Source organism: Ranitomeya variabilis, chromosome 2 (assembly GCF_051348905.1).
Source record: "Ranitomeya variabilis isolate aRanVar5 chromosome 2, aRanVar5.hap1, whole genome shotgun sequence".
Taxonomy (NCBI): Eukaryota; Metazoa; Chordata; class Amphibia; order Anura; family Dendrobatidae; genus Ranitomeya; species Ranitomeya variabilis.
In genome coordinates this window covers 127,366,037-127,374,161 of record NC_135233.1, presented here as the reverse complement: position 1 = coordinate 127,374,161, position 8,125 = coordinate 127,366,037, and the positions used below count along the sequence as shown (strand labels likewise).

General features: G+C 47.3%; 1 long non-coding RNA gene across 1 annotated transcript; it reads left to right on the top strand.

Moving 5' to 3' along the window:
* Positions 1-4,483: 4,483 nt before the first annotated feature.
* LOC143804666 (uncharacterized) lies at positions 4,484-6,460 on the top strand. Its single transcript, XR_013221074.1, has 3 exons — positions 4,484-4,655; positions 5,535-5,796; positions 5,934-6,460. It is a non-coding gene; the product is annotated as an uncharacterized LOC143804666 (long non-coding RNA).
* The last annotated feature ends 1,665 nt before the right edge of the window (positions 6,461-8,125 follow it).

Sequence of the window (8,125 nt, the reverse complement as noted above, 5' to 3'; positions counted from 1 at the left end):
TGAATGGCGTATTGACCCACAGAGAGCGTACCCTGGTGGAGATTAAAGAGCGACTCCGTAGCCAAAGCCAGGTGACCAGGCTCATCTAATACCTTGCGGAATGTATCAAGAAAGGTGGAAAGTTGAGAGACTAGAGGGTCATCACGCTCCCAGAGAGGGTTCACCCAGGCTAAAGCCTCCTCCTCTAAATGAGACACAACAAAGGCCACCTTTTCTCGGTCATACTGCTGAGGCAGCAACTCAAAATGTAGTTGGCACTGATTAAGAAACCCTCTACACAACTTGGGATCTCCGCTGTACTGTGGCGGTTTCGCAAAACGGGGCAACGGGTGAGAAGTTGCAGCCTGGGGCGAGACAGAAGCGGCGGACTGAAGGGCAAGCACACGGTCATCCATAGATGCCATATAATTTAGAATGTGGGCCTGGGTATCACGCTGCTGAGCAAGCGCCTGTTGGAGACTGGCCAGCTGAGTAGCGCTCCAAGGGTTAGAGGTCTGAAGGGCCAACAAACAGGACTCCATGGTTTATAGGAAGGACATTATCCTTGTCTGATTCTCCCATAAAAATAGAAGTTCTTTTTGGGTGGGAGACGGAGTACCAGCGGGGTACATGGCCTGATAGTACTGTAGGATTTGTGGAACTCCTAAGGTGAACCCGGAGAACTGTGACAACGAACCTCCCAAGGGTGAGCTGACCTGGTAAACCACCCCCTATACTCGGAGCGTCAGGGGCAGGCCCAAAGGAGACTATTGCCGCGGATGCTGATACCCGGGGACAGGACGTAGGAGAAGCACGAAAGGCAGGAGAGGAAAAAGAACAGGAAGCGGACACTGGAGATAACAAGAGGGACTGTTACAAAACAGACGGAGGAGGACGGAGGGAGGAAACGCAGGAGTGACTGGGAAACGGGAGATTGAGGAGCAGACCGGGACGGATGGAAGCCACACGGAGAGCACTACAGAGGGGTACCATGACAGGGAAGCACTGGATATGAGACAGTGCAAAAATACTGGTCTGAGTGGGAGAGAAACAGGAAAGCTCAGGGAAGCAAGGGACCTGAAGCTAGCGTGAAGCACAATAGACAATCAGGCAAAGAGCAAGGGGAGAGGCTACCTGATATAGGACGAGTAGCGCAGAACTTCTGGGTCAGGAAACCTCCAGGATCACGAAGGGGAGGAACGGAGCAAGCGAAGACCAGCCTGTGGGAGTGCGTGTGCGCCGCCGGAGCAGGGAGGTGAAGTGCGCACGCGCTGCCAAGAACCAGGAAGGGAGGAGGCCAGGCGGCGCACAGACACCCCGGGAGCGCGCAGAGCCAGACACGCACACCGGGAGCCGGAGGAAGACCCAGCAGAAGCGGCAGCAGCGGCGCGCCGGGACAGGTAGGTATGTAAAGAGCCAGAGGGAGGTGTGGGAGGCGTGACAAATGGTGGATTGGATGGTTTCAGACTGAACTGGTGGATGGTTCCTACTGAGCTAGTGGAGGACTCCAGACTGAGAAGAGTTCCAGACTGATCTGGTGAAGGATTCGAGACTGTGCTGCTGGTGGACTCCAGACTGAGCTGGTGGAGTACTCCAGACTGAGCTGGTGGGTGGTTCTTGACTGAGCTACTGGTAGACTCCAGACTCAGCAGGTGAAGGACTCCAGACTAAGCAGGTGGAGGACTCCAGACTCAGGTGGAGGATTCCAGACTGCGATGAAGGAGGACTCCAGACTCAGCTGGTGGAGGACTCCAAATTAATGTGGAGGCCCCTTGGACGAAGCTAATGGAGTACTCCGTACTGAGCTGATGGAGACCCCCAAACAGATGATGGATGGCCAGACTTTTTGGTCGGCCGACAACTCGTGGGAAAGTTCACCACTGTTCTCACCATTTGTGGATATTGGCTCTCATCGTGGTTTCACGGAGTCCAAAAGCTTGAGGAATGGCTTTATAACTAGTGATGAGCGAATATACTCGTTACTCGAGATTTCTCGAGCATGCTTGGGGGTCCTCCGAGTATTTTTAAGTGCTCGGAGATTTAGTTTTTCTTGCCGCAGCTGAATGATTTACATCTGTTAGCCAGCATAAGTACATGTGGGGATTCCCTAGCAACCAGGCAACCCCCACATGTACTTATGCTGGCTAACAGATGTAAATCATTCAGCTGCGGCAAGAAAAGCTAAATCTCTGAGCACTAAAAAATACTCGGAGGACATGCTCGAGAAATCTCGAGTAACAAGTATATTCGCTCATCACTATTTATAACCTTTTCCAGACTAATAGATCTTAGTTACTTTGTTTCTCATTTGTTCCTGAATTTCTGTGGATCGCGGCATGATGTCTAGCTTTTGCGGATCTTTGGGTCTGCTTCACTTTGTTAGGCAGGTCCTGTGTAAATAATCTCTTGATTGAAAACAGGTGTGGCAGTAATCAGGCCTGCGTATGGCTAGGGAAATTGAACTCTGCTTCCCAAAGATGTGATAAACCAGTTAATTTATGTCTTAAGGCTAAGTTCACACGTTGCAGAATTGCCGCGGAAATTTCCGCGGCAATTCTGCGCCTCCTGCCGCGGGTATATCGCATGCAGAATTAGCATGCATATACCCACAGAAAACTAGCGTTTTGCAAGCATAATTAGCTTGCAGAATGCTAGAGTTTTCCAAGCGATCTGTAGCATCGCTTGGAAAACTGATTGACAGGTTGGTCACACTTGTCAAACATAGTGTTTGACAAGTGTGACCAACTTTTTACTATAGATGCTGCCTATGCCGCATCTATAGTAAAAGATAGAATGTTTAAAAATAATGAAAAAAAAACAAAACATGGTTATACTCACCTGCAGACCTCAGCGGCGTCCGTTCCTATAGCTGTTGTGCGGTGAAGGGCCTGTGATGATGTCACGGTTTGTGATTGGTCACGTGACCGGTCACATGTGGTCTCGCGACCAATCACAAGACCGTGACGTCATCGCAGGTCCTTCACCGCCCAGCAGCTATAGGAACCGAAGCGGCAGCGTGCAGCGGAGAGGCCGGAAGACTGCGGGGGACATCGAAGGTGAGTATATCGCTATTTTTTATTTTAATTCTTTTATTTTTTACCAATTATATGGTGCCCAGTCCGTGGAGGAGAGTCTCCTCTCCTCCACCCTGGGTACCAACCGCATATAATCTGCTTGCTTCCCGCATGGTGTGCACAGCCCCGTGCGGGAAGTAAGCATATCAATGCACTCCTATGGCTGCAGAATCGCAGCGATTCCGCAATTTTAATGAACATGCTGCGTTTTTTTCTGGAATGCGATTCCGCTCAGGAAAAAAATGCAGCATGTGCACAAAAAATGCGGAATGCATTCTGTTACATAGGATGCTTAATGGTAGCATTTTTTTCGCGGTTTTATAGCGAAAAACCGTGAAAAAAATGCAAAAAATATGCTACGTGTGCACACAGCCTAAGGGTTAAGTGTTATCGTTGTCTAATATTTACATTTGTCTGGTGATCTGAAACATTTAATTGCAATAAACATGCAAAAGAATAGGAAATCAGGAAGGGGCAAACACTTTTTCATAGTAAGGGTACCGTCACACAGTGCCATTTTCATCGCTACGACGGCACGATTCGTGACGTCGCAGCGTCGTATGATTATCGCTCCAGCGTCGTAGACTGCGGTCACACTTTGCAATCACGGCGTTGGAGCGATGCCGAAGTCCCCGGGTAACCAGGGTAAACATCGGGTTACTAAGCGCAGGGCCGCGCTTAGTAACCCGATGTTTACCCTGGTTACCATCGTAAATGTAAAAAAAACAAACACTACATACTTACATTCCGGTGTCTGTCCCCCGGCGTTCTGCTTCTCTGCACTGTGTAAGCACCATAGCCGGAAAGCAGTGCGGTGACGTCACCGCTGTGCTCGCTTTCCGGCTGGCCGGCGCTCACAGTGCAGAGAAGCTGAGACGCCGGAGGACAGACACCGGAATGTGAGTATGTACTGTTTGTTTTTTTTACGTTTACGCTGGTAACCAGGGTAAACATCAGGTTACTAAGCGCGGCCCTGCGCTTAGTTACCCGATGTTTACCCTGGTTACAAGCGAACACATCGCTGGATCGGTGTCACACACAACGATCCAGCGATGTCAGCGGGTGATCAAGCGACGAAAGTTCCAAACGATCTGCTACGACGTACGATTCTCAGCGTGATGTCTGATCGCAGTAGCGTGTCAGACACAACGATATCGTAACGATATCGCTAGAACGTCACGAATCGTGCCGTCGTAGCGATGAAAATGGCACTGTGTGACGGTACCCTAAGGCAAACGTGCTCCTTTCTGACAGTGTCCATTATTTCTCACATGCAGAATAATGTAATCTACTATGCTAATGTGTCAGTCTGAAAAAAAAAAAATGACAAGCAAATCAAGGTAAAGGGAACCTGTCAGCAGGATTGTGCACAGCAACCTACAGACAGTGTCAGGTCGGCTGCGTTATACTGATTACAATGATATCTTGGTTCATGAAATCCGTCTTGTGGTTGCTGTTTAATCTTTATTTTCAGTTAATGATATGATGTGACCAGTAGAAGCGCCACTGCAGCGCGAAACGGCTGTCATCCATTCCACTCCTGCTCCCATTCTCCCGACGCCGATGTTTTCTAGTATTGGAATAAAGAAGTTTTTTTAACCGGTGAGTGCCATCCGTTCCTTTCAATTTTTGTATTCAGTTAATGATATGCTTGTGTTCCGGGGCGGCCTGTGGGGTGTCTTCATGTGGTGCTCTGATTAGGTATTCATCAGTATGGCTTCTGACAGGTCATTGATCCCTCACTGACCTGCCCCCTAGTTTTCATAATGAACATCTGTAGAACATACTTAAATAAACCTTCTGCAGGCAGGTGCCGTCTTGGAGGAGGATTTTTTTTTCTTCTCCAGCAAGATGGGGCCGCCCGCGCCTGCCCAGTAGCAGCTATCGGATCACAGCTATATACATCGAGCGCTGCTACTGTTCAGGCGTGCGGGCACCATTTTCAAATTGATTTTTTTTCATAGCTGTTTCATGAAGAACATGTATTATTGGCACATAAAACGTGATTGCCACGGAAGTTTTTTTTTTTTTTTAATTATGTACAGATATTATGCAAACTAGTGTTGGCTGCAGTAAGCCGCAAAGATGTAAAGGCTGGTTTCACATTTGCGGTTGTGTCCGTAGCGTTTCATCTGCAACCATAAACGCACAAAAAACAACATGCAAACGCAGCGCTTTTTATCCGCATAAGCTTATGCATCCGGTAAAAAAAACTGCAACATTTACATACGTTAGCATGCGTTTGCGCTTTTTATGCGCATGAGTTGTTATGGTGAAAAATCTAGATAAACAGACACCACCAATGGGACACGAATGGGCGTGTCTCATTGGATTTCTTTACATAGACACTTGTACAGCTGAAATATTCAGATTTTGGTCCTGTATCCTGCGTCACGATGTATCTTCGCATGGAGAGCTTTTATTTCAACCCTGATTTGGATCTAAAGCTGTTTCTTGCCTTTGCGTTTGCTTGTGAGCAAGAAAGAAACGGAGAAAAACAGAGAAGAACACGGTGTCTGCGTTTTTGGAGACACCCCATTATCGAAGTCCGGGAGAGCCGTTGTGCCTACCACACCCTATACAGTGAGCTCCATGCGAACCCGGAAAAATTTGTGGACTATACCAGGATGTCTCAAGAGACCTTCTGGGATTTGATTGGTCGTGTCCAAGGATCCATCAGGAGACAGGACACCCAGCTCTGTAGAGTGATTCCTGCTGAGGAACGTCTCCTAGTCACATTAAGGTACGCAATATTTCAAAACAAACGCCTGTGATAATTATTGTTCTGCCATGTATTATTTGTTTTTTCCTTTATTTGTTTTGCAAAACCCCATCATAAATATTATTATTCGTAATTTTTTATTTCTGTTTTTTTGGCAGATTCCTGGCTACCGGAGAGAGCTTATCATTGCTCCATTTTCAGTACCGGCTAGGAATTTCCACCTTGTCTGGAATAGTTGCGGATACCTGCCGTGCTTTGTGGAACATTCTCCAGGAAGAATTTATCCCCCTACCCAACGTGGAGATGTGGCTGGAAATTTCCGAAAAATTCTGGCGAGTGTGCACTTTCCCCAACTGTTTGGGAGCAGTGGATGGAAAACACATTCGGATTACTAAACCCTCCAGAACTGGATCTGAGAACTTCAACTACAAAAAATATTTTTCCATAGTGCTCATGGAGATTGCAGATGCTGACTGTCGCTTTGTCGCCGTGGACATTGGAGCTTTTGGCTGTGGCAATAACTCCGTGACTTTTAAAAACTCGGACGTGGGCCAACCCTTGTATGCAAAACATTTTAATTTCCCCCTGCCACAACCTCTTCCCAACACTCTGTGAAAACCTACTGAAACCATACTCCAGTCGGGAACCACACCAAAAAAATGTTTAACTACAGACTGAGCAGGGCACGAAAGCATTAAGCTACTTACGGGTAGCGGCATTTCTCGGAGGCCCATGACAGCACGACAAGAGAGAGGGGATCCGCCCTTCAGGAACAGGAAACCTACAGATACAAAAGGGCGGCACCTCTCCCCATGCATCAGTTGTATATTAGAGCCTGAGAGGACTACCGCGGTTAGTAGCACACAAGTATACATTATATACATTATATACAGTTTATATACCAAATCAAATCCTTGTAATATAACAAGAAATCACACGTGAGATCTATATATCTCATTAAAGGAAGTGCATCCCCCACGTGAAAATAGGGAGGGAAGTAAGGGTGCTGTCATGGGCCTCCGAGAAATGCCGCTACCCGTAAGTAGCTTAATGCTTTACTCGGACTCCCATGACAGCACGACGAGAGATTTACAGAGATGTAACACTACCTTAGGGAGGGACTATAGCTTGCAGCACCCTTAACCCGAAGGTGAGATCAGAGGAGGCCCCCATATCCAACCTATAGTGTTTAAAGAAGGTGGACGGGGATGACCATGTGGCCGCCTTACATATCTGGTCGATTGATACTCCAGATTTTTCCGCCCAGGATGTAGCCATGGCCCTGGTGGAATGCGCCCTCAGATTCTGCGGAGCCGGACCTCCACCTGCAGTATAAGCCAAAGAGATAGCCTCCCTAATCCACTTCGCTAGTGTGTACTTCGAAACTCTAAGCCCTTTCCTAGGACCTTGGAAGGATAAAAATAACGCATCCTCTCTCTTCCAAGCGTTAGTGACTGTGATATATTCTAACAGGCATCTCCTAACATCTAACGTATGGAGTAGTTCTTCCTTAGTATTAGAGGGATTAGGGAGAAATGATGGTAACACTATCTCCTGTGATCTGTGAAAATGTGAGGCCACTTTTGGCAGATAGGCTGGGTCCGGTTTGAGGACTACTCTGTCCTGTAGAAATTCTGTATAAGGGGAGAGTCTAGAGAGTGCCTGTATGTCCCCAACTCTACGAGCAGATGTTATTGCTACTAAAAATGCTGTTTTGAGGGACAATAATTTAACTGAAGCCGAATGCAAGGGCTCAAACGGTTCTCTAGTTAAGGCTGAAAGGACTAGGTTGAGATCCCAAGGTACCGACCTGTTCTTGTGTATAGGTCTAGCTCTACTAGAAGCTTTTATGAACCTTGATACCCAATAATTTTTAGCAATGTTACAAGAAAACAGGGCCCCTAGGGCTGAGACTTGTACTTTTAGCGTACTTGTAGATAAGTTTAGCTCTAACCCCTTCTGCAGGAATTCTAAAATTTGGTTAATTGGTAACCCTTCTTCAATTCTAAAATCTGAAGAGGCCAAGAACTTCCTCCAGGTTCTAGAGTAGATCTTTGTTGTTATATTTTTCCTACTCTTCATAAGGGTATCAATTAAATTTGGGGAAAAACCTCTGTTTTTTAACAATGACCTCTCAAACACCATGCCGTCAAATGGAGCCCCTTTACCTGCGGATGGGTGATCGGACCTTGATGGAGTAAATTTGGAATGTCCGGGAGTACCCAGGGGTCTTCCACCGACATGGTCCTGAGCCAAGCGAATCAAGTCCTCTTGGGCCAGAAAGGGGCGACCAGTATGACCCTTGCTCGGTCCTCCCTTATCTTCCTGACCACAAGAGGTAATAGGCCCA